Source organism: Pipra filicauda, unplaced genomic scaffold (assembly GCF_003945595.2).
Source record: "Pipra filicauda isolate LSUMZ 115617 unplaced genomic scaffold, ASM394559v2 scaffold224_size1409572_pilon, whole genome shotgun sequence".
NCBI lineage: Eukaryota > Metazoa > Chordata > Aves > Passeriformes > Pipridae > Pipra > Pipra filicauda.
The window spans coordinates 1,394,002-1,406,616 of record NW_024104337.1 but is presented as its reverse complement, the minus strand read 5'-3'; the positions used below and the strand labels follow the sequence as shown (position 1 = coordinate 1,406,616).

General features: G+C 51.7%; 1 long non-coding RNA gene across 1 annotated transcript; it reads left to right on the top strand.

The window, feature by feature from the left end:
- The first annotated feature begins 2,725 nt into the window (after window positions 1-2,725).
- On the top strand, window positions 2,726-5,522 carry LOC114002416. The gene is made up of 3 exons (XR_003545849.2): window positions 2,726-3,100; window positions 4,383-4,466; window positions 5,362-5,522. It is a non-coding gene; the product is annotated as an uncharacterized LOC114002416 (long non-coding RNA).
- Window positions 5,523-12,615: the final 7,093 nt, after the last annotated feature.

The window sequence follows — 12,615 nt, the reverse complement described above, 5'->3', positions numbered from 1 at the left end:
GAGCTTTGACTAGTTACTTAGTTGCAGTGTCAGTATGAATTACTAAGGGTTTCTTTCACTTTTTTCACTTTTTACTTGTGTCCTTTTTTTTTTTTTTTTTTTTCATTTTTTCCTTTTTTTTTCCTTACTTTCTTTCCGCCTATTTTTCCCTCTTCTACCATTTTTTTTTCCTTTTCTCCCCCCTTCTTTTCTTTTCTTTCGAAACTTTCCAGTGCGCAGGAGCAAGGAGCAGGTTGCGGGGAGGCGCCGCTCACAGAGCGGGCACTCGTGCGAGCGGCCCTGAGAGCGTCCTGGCTCCCGCCCGTGTGTGCCTGTGTCTGTCAGTCTGTGTACCTGTGTCTGTGGGTGTCTGCCTGTGTCCGTGTGCTTGTCCGGGGCACCGGGCTTGGGGCGGATAGGCCCCCCGCCGCCTTGCCCGGTACCGTGTTTACATCCGCTGCCGGCAGCCGGGATGGCCGCGGCTGTCACCGCGGCCGTGCCGGCCAGTGCCGCGGCTGTGCCTCGCACGGAGGGGCTCCGCCAGGCGAGCTGTCTCGACGGACGGGGACCGGGGGCGGGCGAGGCGCCCGCCGCCCCGAGAAAGAGCGACCGGCGGCGGCGGCACTTTCGCTTTGCCTCTCGATGCACCAGCCCGCCACCGGCACAGCCGCGGAACCCGGGAGGCGAAGCTGGGGCTGGCACAGCACTCGGCGGACGCCGCGGACCCGCGGTCGTGTCCGAGACCGGGATCCTCTTCCCGAGGTGGTGCTCACCGTCCCCTCGCGGGCGCCGGGGCGTCCCCCCCTCCCTCCCTTCCCTCCCTGCCTGCCGGCAATGCCGGCGGCGCTGCCAGGCCCCGCTCCCCCCGCGGGGGATCCCGCCGGGCTCCCCGCGCGGCCACGCTCCCCCTGCAGCCGCCGCCGGCCCCCGGCGGGGCCCGGCCCGCGCGCCCACGTCACCACCCTCGTGCCGCCGCCGCGGCCAATCCACGCACAGGACGCGGCGGGCCCCGCACGGCGGGGCGGGGCGCGGCGGGGCTGACGCACGGCGGCCGCGTCATTGACGCAAGCGGCGCTGCTAAATTTAGCGCCGCCGGGCCCCGCGCGGGGCGCTCGGGATCGCGCGCGGGGGAGGGGGCGGGGCCGCGGCCCATTGAGTGGCGGCGGCGGGCGGGCGCGCGGGGCTATTTTTGGCGCACACCCCCCCCAACTCCCCCCCTCCTTCCCGGGTTGTGATCCGGCCAAACCAAATATAGATGCGGGCGGGTATTTATAGCGCCGGCGAGTCCCATTGTCGTGGGGCCACGCCCCCGCCCGGCTTCCTCTGCGCAGGGGGTGGAGTGCGGGGCAGAGGATGGGGGGGATCCCGACAAGCACCCGAACACCTCTCTGGCAGCCCCTCCGGAGAGGAAAAGCCGCTGTTGGACGCTGTCGGAGGCCGTCTGACCCGACTCTCTTCTCCCACTCTCCCCCCTCCCCCTTAAAAAAGGCGTGTCGGGCTGCGTTTGGCGGCTGGGCTTCCCCTCCGCATGGCCTGCTCGGGACGATTACCTCGGTGCAGCGTGCTGTTATCCCATCCCATCGCATCCCATCCCCATCCCATCCCTGCCTGCCCCACCCGGCGAACCACTGTTGACATTCCCGACCCGCGGCCAAGCGCCTGCTGCGGTGGAGCAGCGGGGGGCTGGGGGGCGAGGGGTGGAGGGTGGCGGAGGAGCTGGAGGCAGGATCACCCCCCTGCCCCGGCGGTGAGGGACGCGCGGGGTGTTTCCGCGGCGGGGATGCCCCGCTCGGCCGGCCGCGGCGGGGATACCCCCTGCCTGACGCAACGGAGCGGAGCAGGGGCGGCGGCGGGCACGGCGCATAGCGCCGCGGTGACCTCATGGCAGGAGCAGCACTGGTTGGGAGTCCTCCCCCCGCCCCCCCCTCCAAACCAGCCCTCCCTCCCCTCCCGCTTGTTGAGTAAGCGCCGGGAGAAGCGAAAATGCCATGACGGGCCGGTGCGCTCATCCTCGGTGCTGACATGCCGCGACAAGGGAGATTCCCTTTGATGCCGCTGCCGGCGCGGGCGGCTGAGGGCAAGGGAAGGGAGAGAGAGAGGGTGGCACTTTCCGCCCACCGCTCACCCCGGGCACCGGCCCTGATAAAAATACTCCGCTTTCCATGCTGTCATTTCTCCTTTGCATCTCGGCCTCTCTGCTGGGAAAGGGACTCCGCGGAGCGCCTCTGCCCTCCGGGGCCATTCACCCCCCTCCAAGCGGGCTACCCCCAGGGGGATTAAAGCCCCACCGTCATCCTGAAACTCGCAGCTCCTCACTGAGAGCGCGTGCGAGAACAAAACGTCGGTGCCAGGTCGACGGTCCTAGAAACAGTATTGCCTCCCCCCTCCTGCTTTTCCTCCCCCGAGTACTCCGTTCAACTTCGCAGCTTCCTCGAGCTGTTCCTGTCTCCCACGACGTGAAAATATCGTCATGCGAGAAGGCTAAAAAAAAAAAACCCAGCCAACAAAACCCACTCCAAACCCAAAACCGGTGGCAAGAGTGTTTTGAAAGCCTTTAAAATAATCTTCGAGGCGCTATTTAAAGAACTGCTACACAGGAAACGGGATATTTGGAGAAAATGATTAGAAAGTGGCGTTGAGAGCGCTACGCGCTTCGGGGAGATGCGGGTGTTGCGCAGGGAGCCGGGCGCTCAGCGGCAGCGGCGCTCAGCCAGGCAGCAGTTCCCTCTGGGGAGAGCACGGTCTGCTGTCCTGCAGTTGTTTGTGACGCAAGAGGTCACTCACTATATGCCGTGTGCTTCCCAAGCGGCGAAAAGGAAGTTCTTCATGCAAGGAACTCCCAATTATTAAGCATAAACACCGAAGCGGAGGGAGAGATAAGGGGCCAGGAACAACACACGGCAAATTGTCTAACTGATGCGTACACAGCTTGATTCGCTGATTCGCTGGAGGCGATGGTGCAGGAGTGAGGGCCAGCGGATGTCGCTCCCGGGGCTTACTGGATAACTCAGGATAATAAAACCAAGCACTGCAACAAGGGGGGGAAGCCTGCTGCAATGTGAAGGAGGCCTTGGGAGAAATAAAGGTCCGGGAAGTGTGGAAGATTGTCAAGTGACATTTGGTGGGTGCTGCCAGAGTTGGGGAGACTGATGGTTACACAGGGGCGCTGGGAGCAGACAGTGTGGAGAGGCTGAGGGGTTTCAGTGCCCACCCATGCATTTGCATTTATGGCCAACTAACTTGAGGACAACTCCTTATCAGAATCTGCAGTTGGCTTCCCCAAGACCAGAACTTGTACAGTCCAGGCCAGTCATTGGGCTGCAAATTTCTGGGGTCAAGGCAATGAAAATATCACTGGTTTTAGGCTTTTACCACAGGATACCCAAGTCAAAAAACACAATCCAGAAATCCTGATCAGCTGCCATCTATCTGAAGGCACCTAAATTGGACAGTGTTAGGACATGGGGGAATGGCTTTAAGCTGCAGAAGGGCAGATTGTGATTAGAAGAAATTCTTTACTGTGAAGATGCCAAGGCACTGGAATAGGTTGCCCAGAGAGGTTGTGAACTCCCCATCCCTGAAGATATTTGAGACTAGGCTGGATGGGGCTTTGAACCTGGTCTAGTGGAAGGTTTCCTTGCCTATGACACAGGGGTTGGAACTAGATGATCTTTAGGGTCCCTTCCAACCCAAATCATTCTATGATAGATTCAGTAGTGCCACAAAAATGACACCTAGTCTAACCTCCTATGCAAAGAGTATCCCCTGGGGGTTTTCTTTATAAAATTTCCTATCTTCCTCCAGGGTGTAGAAACCAACTGTTCGTCTGCCTAAATGCCACCTTCTAGGAAAAACCCAAAAGAGGAGTCAGTTGGTGCATCCAAATTACACAATAGCTCAGTAGTTTCAGCACTTGCAGAGAAAATAGAACATCCATTCACATAGTTTGTCTGGGGCAGGGGGCGAGGGTGGGGATGGGGAAACTCAACCTACATTCCCCACCTCCCAGGAGATTGCTGTAATCCCTGCATCGTTCTGGGTGGTATATCACCCACCTGTTTGAAGTGGTGAAGCCACTTTCAGGTTAGTGTGCAAGCGCTGTAGTCTAGTGCTTCAGGCTGTCTGCTGGGATGGAGGAGATCTGCCTATCCATTCCTGCTCCAAGTATGGCTTGTGTTATTTTATATTACACACCTATAGTATAAAAATACTATCAATGGCCTTAAGCGAACTTTCTTGCCTGACTGAGCACAATTTCTATGTAAAAGCTCCTTTTCCCCTCCATACCTTCCTAGGCAACCAATAACCTGGTGATGAGGCCATTCTCTCACATAAAGGTCAACGTGGATATGAGTCTCCTAAAGGGGAGAAAGGAGCTGAATCACAGTTCTTCTGTTTTCTAGGAAGTGGTGTAACTGAAAAAGCTACAGAGCCAACAGAAGATAGTACCCACCTCCTTCCAGGTCTGTCTTTGAAAAAGCTCACAGGTGAGCATCTTCAAGGTAGGGTTCTAATACCCTGAGATTTCCTGCAGTCCTAACCTACGTATTCTTGCTCCAGAGGGGTGGGATTTGGGATATAGCCCGTACCAACTTGTTGCAGTAAGTCTGTTTCGTATCCTTTTCTCACCCTGCAAGCATGTGAAGAGTTAGATGATTAATTTGGATTTCTGAATTTGTGGGGATGGGACACTATAACATACACTGCAGTTTTTAAGCTGGTCATCCTAAAACATCATTGGATTTAGGTCTGAGTCAGAATCCTGCCCTTCAGAGGAAAATTCAGAAAATAAATGTAACAGTTTCTGGCGCTGATCAGGGCGACTAAAGTCTTGAAAACAGGATGTGATCCTGGTCAAAATGACACTTAGCTGAGTTTGATAGCCCAGAACAGCAGCTCTGCCTCAGCTGCCTTACATGGTTAGGCCAACAAGTTTCTAGATGTGAGGTAGCGTGCTACAACAGGTTGTCAGGACACCCAGTTTATCACTGCTGTATTTCCAAACTGAAAGAGGAACTTATTCCACCTCCTTTGCTTGAAAGTTGTCCTTGTCAAAATGGGGAAGAGGAGAAGGTATATCTTAGCCTACCCCCTGCCAAAACTGAGTCGTAGTCTTGACTAAATTAAGTCTCAATCTAATCTAGCCTGCTGTCACACTTTTACAGTCAAAAAGTTTATCTTTTCACAGCTAGTTGAAGAAATGGTCGTGTGGTTTATGCTCAGATTTTCCAAATGACTATAACTGGATTGAGGCCATGCATTGGAAATTTTTGCCCCAAAGGAAGAAATTTTGAGAAAGATTCAAATGATTCAAACCCAGTCATTTATGAATGTTAGAAATATGCACAGTATGCTTTGTTCACAATAGCTCTGTTTTCCCAGACAGAAGCTCCACCAACTGGTGGAATTGCCCTGGAATTCTGCAATACCACAGATGGGGAGGCTTGAATATTCCTGGACTGACTCAGCCTGTTCACTTTGCCTGGCTTGTAAGACAATAGACGATTCTTTCTTGCTCGTGGAGATCCAAAATTAAAAGTAAAGGAGGTCACATATGAACAAATAGAACGATTGCCTGTTAGACAAACCCATAGACTGAACTGTGATCATATTAAGCAAGAGGAGCTGTTGAGAGCATAATTCCTGCTGACCACGTAAGAGCTGATTAGGAATGGGAGAAGCCAGGACCAGACAAGGTTCAGACATGCAAGCATAGCAGATTATTAAACAAGGAGATGAAGGAGCATTCAGAGGGATCTTAAATTAAGTACATTAATTATATAATAATGAAGCAGCTTTAAACTGGATTTATAATGGATACAAAAGAACTGCATTTTGCATTGGCCTTGATACTTTCAAAGGGACAATCTTACTTGATTGTGCTCACTTAAAGAAAAATTAGAGAGGGGAAGAAAATAAAAAAAGCTCAAGCTCATCTTACCCTAGGCAAATATCTCAAAGACTGTAACGTTTATTACAGAGAGATGGATTTTAAAAAAGGATCAAGGCCATGGGGATGGTTTATAATATTTTAAAAATATCATAAAATTCTATAAGTTAATAATTAGTTAATATTTTTAATAAAAACTAACATTTCCCCCTCCATCTTGTAAGTAGTAAAATAATGGCAATTAATAAAATAATAGCAATTATCATTATTATTTTTATGGCTTCCTTTTGAGCCCTTCATTTCTAAATTTAATTCTTGACTGGATTGAGAATCTTTATTCCTAAGAAGGAGTCTCTTTACTTACCACATGGAGTACTACACAAATAACTGTAAAGAAAATAACAAGTTACATCAGATAATAATTTAGGCTTGTTCTGCAGGCACTGCCTTTTTGGCAGACCTTCTGTTTGTGTCCTCAAAAACATCAACTTGTAATTTATTTACTTTTCCTAATATCTTTCTGTGAGCAGAACCTTTTCAATTTCATCTTCTTTTTATTACTTTGTCTTTCTGGTTACCCTGTTTGTTTTGCTCCTAATGATCTCCAAATCATTTACCTATGTCACCAAGCATTGCGTTTCATTTACTGTTGCTCTCACCTCTTCTTGGACTACATTTTCTCTCTTTCCTACTATTTTCCTGTTTGTCTCTTTGCCTTCTCACTCCTGTGCTATCCGAACTGCCCATTTCCAAGAACCAAGGGGTAGCACTTCTTCAGCTGTGGTAGGATGAGGGCTTTGAGGAGAGGAGTGGGAAATCTCAGCTGCCAAAGCAACTGACTGTCCGGGTTTGGTTTTTGCTTCGTCTCTGTCCTGGCTTGTGCCTTTGTAGAACTCCATTTACCTCTGCTCTTTTTCCCCATCTGTAAAATTACAACAGGGAATTTAGGAAATAAAGGCAAAGAAATGAAAGCTAATTATTATTATTGTTTATGTCTTACTAATGCACAGGCCTCAGACCCCTCAATAGCAATGATTCCTTTTTTTTTCCTCTTATATAAAGAAATGAATCATTTACCTGAGAGGATCTGGACTATTTCTTTCAGGCTTATCATATCTTAAAGATCAGAAGTGGGCACTAGTATCACGTCACAGGTTAAGAGAGTTTAAGCATCAGCTTTCTTCAATCATGTCTAAAGCTTCTGGCGTCTCTGAATCAGCTGAGATACGCTGTTAGAGTGAGCTGATGAAATTAGTTCCATTTCCTCCCCCCTGCCCTTATACAAAAGAACAAATCGTGGTGTATGCACTCTAGGCCTGAACTTACAGCCCTGGCTCTAGGAACAGGGTGATGAGCTCAGAGTCTAGTACTTGGGGTTGTGAAAATCATCTTGAAATCCAAACCTGAATGAAACTGGCAAGTCATGGCTGCCGCAGCCCATTGCGGGCTGGAAGTGTCATCCCTGGAGCTGTGTTACACACGCTGCTCTGTGCAGCCCTCTGGAGATGGTGGGAGTGAGGAGTGCCAAAACAAACTTACAAACACAAGGAGCAAAGTGCAGTGAGCACAGGTGTGCTGCTTAGGTGTTGTGGTTTAACCTGGCAGGTAGCTAAACACCACACAGCCGCTGGCTCACACTTCCCATCGCCCTCCCCTCCCCCAGCAGGATGGGGGAGAGAACTGGGGGGAAAAAAGTAAAATTAATGGGTTGAGATAAAGACAGTTTAATAGGAGAGAAACGGAAGGGAAAGTACTACTACTACTACTACTACTACTACTACCACCACCACCACCACCACTAATTAGAATATACAAAACAAGCAATGCACAGTGCAATTGCTCACCACCTGCTGACTGGTGCTCAGCCCGTTCCCAAGCAGCGCACCCCAGCCAGCTTTCCCCCAGCTCTATATGCTGAGCATGATGCCATATGGTATGGAATGTCTCTTTGGTCAGTTAGGGTCAGCTGTACATGCTGTGTCCCCTCCCAACTTCTTGTGCACCCTCAGTCCACTCACTGGTGGGTTTGTGCGAGAAACTGAAAAGTCCTTAACTTAGTGTATGCACTGCTCAGCAACAACCAAGACATCAGTGTGTTATCAACATTATTCTCATCCTAAATCTAAAACACAGCACTATTACAGATACTGGGAAGAAAATTAACTTATTCCCAGCCAAAACCAGGTCATTAGGGAAGCTTAACTCTTCTACCAGAGAGCAGGAGCCTGCTGCCATTTCTGCAGAAAAAGCTGTGAGGAAGGCATAAGGGGATGCTATTGCCTCAGACTCTTCAGGAAAGCGTTTGCGCTTGGAAATGTCTTGGAAAGTCAATCTTGAAAATTGACTGTTCCCTCCCATTTCAAGGAGGCAAGGAACTTGACAGTCTCACATTATAATTGCACGCTACGCAAAAACTTACAGGTGGAGTACTGTATGAGACAGTGATGTGGTTTGAATAGCAAAAAGTTTGAAATACCAAGCAGTGAAAGTCAAACCCATCTAAATACAGTTTTAGAAAACAACCATCACTGCTTCTGGGGCACCTGGAGCAGAGATCCAAAATTACTGAAAGGATATGTGTCTCAATGATGGACATAAGGGGGAGAATGGCAGAGAAGAGAGATTCCATGCCTCCTCTTCTGCTTGCTTAAGTTACCCTCTGAGTGCTTGAGCATCGCAAAGGCAAACAGGAAGCACTGCAGTGGAACTGAAAATCATTGGAGTTGCTCACCATTGCACAGATGCCCCAACTCTGCCAGTGTCCAAGGCCAGCTTGGAGGGGCTCTGAGCAACCTGGTCTAGTGGAAGCTCTCCCTGCCCATGACAAGGAGGTTGGAACTGGATAATCTTTAAGGTCCCTTTCAACCCAAACCACTCTATGGTTTTACGATTCTATGCGTTTATCTAGTAAAAGGACCTCCCTGTTTTCAAAGGAACGAAGTTGTAAAAGATTCTCTTTAATTCCTGTGATTCTGACAAAGAACACCAGCAAAGGTCTTTGCAAAGACTACTTAAAGTCATCATCATCCTGTATAGTTTTGGCCAGTCTCAATTCTCTGCCTTACATGAAGGGAATGGAACGTCGCACAGCAAGAGAATTAATGTTTGAACAGTTCCCTATTTTTTACTAGGATATGTTTTGTATTTTTGTAATAAATTTGTTGGGGATGATGAGGCAAAAGCTTTGTCACGTTGCAGTTAAAATTGGCAAGAGAAACTATTTAGAAGTTCTGGGCAATTTAAAAAGCAAATTCCATTCTAATTTTCTCTTTCCTTCACCAAATCTTTCATGTGCTGAGTCCTAGAATAACTCTGGTGTTTTCACCCTACCAAAATTCCCCACTGATCATTCTGCACAGTCGTGGTTCCATGCAAGGGGGAAAAAAAGCTTCCTGCCATCTGTTCTAAATTAAATATATTTTCTTATTATATTTCCCTGCTTTATTGTTTTTTGTTGCTGATGAAGTAGTAAAAGCTAAATTTTCAGTATTTCTACCCTTAAGAGTTTAGGCAATTCCCTTTATTTTCCACGCTGCTGCCCTTAAATTAAGCTGTACTATTGTGTTTTCAACAGACAAGTAACACCACTGAGCTTCTCCTTCTTATCATTCATTATACTTGTTCCTAGCACGGTATTTAATAATGCCAAGAACCTGAAACACTATCATAAACAGGCTTTTATTAAAAATGGTGACATTTCACGATCCATTCCTTTTTAGCTGTCCGGTTGGCTCTTTAATAGCTTCGCCGTGGTACAAACTTTTCTCGAGGGCCCCACGTTACCTGCAGGGTCAGTGTCGCCCCAGCACACTCCATTAAGCTCCGTTTATCTCTCATTTCTGCTCACGCGCTGCTTTCGGATTTATTTTTTCTGTTTTTAAACTTCACCGGCGGAGCCGCCGCCGCTTCCCCACCTACCCGGCGAAATGCACACGCTGCCCTTTGCCGTGCCGTGCGCGGCGAGCGGCGAAGCCCCGTCAGGACTAAGTTAAGCGGTGGTTCCCAGGCAGAGCAGCCGCAGGGCGCGCCAGCTGGGACTGTTTGCTTTCACCCCTTTTTCCCACCGTTCACCGGGGGCCGCCTCGGGGGGGAACATTTCCCACTTTCCCAGGGGCTCTCCCCCTTGCCCCCGCCGTGTCCCCCGCGGGGCGCGGGCAGGTGACGGCGGCGGCGGCGGCACGCGCGCCCGGTCCCGTGACGCGCGCGCCCGGCTGAGCGCCGCGTGACGGCGGCGGCGGCGCCAACAGGTGTCCGCGCGCCGCTTCCCGGGACACCCGGGGCCCTCCCGGCTTGGAAGGGACCGCTGGAGATCCCTGCCAAGGCAGGGTCACCTCGGGGAGGTCGCACAGGGAGGCGTCCAGGTGGGCTTGGAATATCTCCAGAGAGCTCGGAGACTCCATGACCTCCCTTGGGCAGCCTGTTCGAGTGCTCTACCACCCTCAGCATAAAGAAGTCCTTCTTCATGTTGAGGTGGAACTTTCTGTGTTTTAGTTTATGGCCATTGCTTCTCGTCCTGTTGCAGGGCACCACCGGAAAAAGCCTGGCACCGTCCTCTTGGCACCCGCCTCGGAGATACTTAAAAGCATTGAGATCCCCTCTAAGTCTGCCCTTCTCCAGACTAAGCAGGCCCAGCTCCCTCAATTTCTCCTCATAAGAGGAGAGCCCTCGTGTCTGTTCTCGGAGCGGGGAAAAACTCCGAGAAGCCTCTTTGCAACTTTGGGAAGCTGGGAAGGAGACGGGGATGGAGAAGCCCCCGCTCCGGGGCACGGCGCGCCCCCAGCACGGCACCTCCTCAGCACCGTTCCCACGGGGGGCTCACCGGCCCCGCGGCGGAGTCCCGCTCCCCCCACGCCGGGATGTGGCGGTGGGAGGCGTTCTGGAGCTGCTGTGGGACTGCCGGGCCCCGCCGCTCGTCCCACGCAGGCGGCGGGAGCAGCGGCGGCTCCGGCGGCAGAGCGGCCCCGCCAGAGCCGGGCGGGAGCAGCTCCGCTTCCCGGAAACCCGGGGACCGGCTCTTTTACGCCGCTTATTTTCCGCGGGGGGTGGGGTGGGGGTTTCCCGGGGGGTCGGGGTAGAGGGAGGAGGGAGGAGGGGGAATCCCCCCGCGCGCGCCGCCAGCTAGCGACCGCCGCCTCCCCGCCCCCGTCACTCGCGGCTCCCCCCGCGCCCTCCCGCCTCCCTCAGCGCGTGCGGATGGCGAACAAACGGCCCTTTCCTTTTCCTTTTTTTTTTTTTTTAAGTTTTTTTTCTCTTTTTCTAAAGTTTTTTTTCCTTTCCCTTCTCCGCCCTCTCCCGGCTATAAATAGCTCCCGCGCGCCGTGCGTGTGTCACGTTCCCATTACGTACGCCTTACGCTGACGCACGGGGGCGGTGCGCTCCGTGACGTCAGCGCGTATCCGGGCCAAGCTATAAATAACCTTCCGGAGGCCTGTGCCAGCCGCGGGTGTGCGCGGACGCTGCTGATCGTGGGGTCTCTTCCACCGGGAACAACCGGTGCTGGCGACCTCGCTCCCTCGGGGCGCTCTGGGCTCGGTGCAGAGCAGCACCCCCCTCCCCCCCCCCCGCAGGCAGTTCACCCCTCTTAGGAGGGACGATCTGCTTTCGGGCAGCAGGTAATGCTGTCCCTGCCTTTGCCCGGTGGCACAGCGGGTCCTGAGCGGTGGCAGCTTGCAGCCATGTGTTCTGAATCACAGATTCATGGAATGTTAACGGGTTGGAAGGGACTTTAAAGATCCACTAGTCCCAAAACGCTTACCGTAGGAAGGGACACCTCCCACCAGACCAGGACGCTCAAAGCCCCATCCAACCTGGCTTTGAACACTGCCAGGGATGGGGCATCCACAGCTTTGCTGGGCAACCTGCTCCAGTGCCTCACTGCCCTCACAGTAAAGAATTTCTTTCCTATATCTGACCTAGATTTCCTCTTTTCCAGTTTGTACTCATTACTCCTTGTCTTATTGCTACAGCTCTCGGTGAGCTCCTCCCCGGCTTCTCTGTAGGCCCCTTTTGGATACTGGAAGGCTGCTATGAGATCTCCATGCAATATTTTCTCCAGGCTGAACAGCCCCAATTTTCTCAGCATGTCTTTGTAGACACACAAATCATTGTGTGTTCAAGTGTTGGCTGTGAGTTAGGAATTCAGCAGTTGCTCTGCAGTAGGCCCAAGTCCACGTGCAGCGGAGATAGGAGTCTGTAGCAGAAGTGGTAACTTTGATGATGTTGCTGCACTCCCTCTAGTCTCAGATCCCAGGTAGGGTTACAAAGAATCCATGTATATTTTAGCTAGTTGTTATAAACGTAGGTAATATATTCCCTGCCATACAATGGGTGTCTCATAGGCTTAGCTCTGGCTGTCTCCCAGGAGGTAGGCAATGGGTTTTTTTGGATCCCTCTTGGTTGAGGAGGGAACTGGATGTTGTCTTCCCACAGCCTAGGCAAGTGCTCTAGCTGGTGGTCTGCTGTATAGAAGTGGCTGTGGTGGCTGGTCTCTGTGTGTCAGCGTGCACTGGGCCCCTCGGGGCTAGGAGTGTAGCAAGATAGCTAGCTCATTTTGCAAGCAGCTGTGTTGGCTGAAGATGCAACTTTTCCTCAGCGATTTGCTGCCTTTCCTTTGCCAGAGTTACCGCCCCCACAGCTCTTGAGCTGATGTTGGATAAGCAAGCAGCTGGATGAACTGTACTAATATTGCATGAGGCACCCTAGGGAGGATTTCTGCACTTTCTTTTGCTGACAGAGGTTTGGACTTG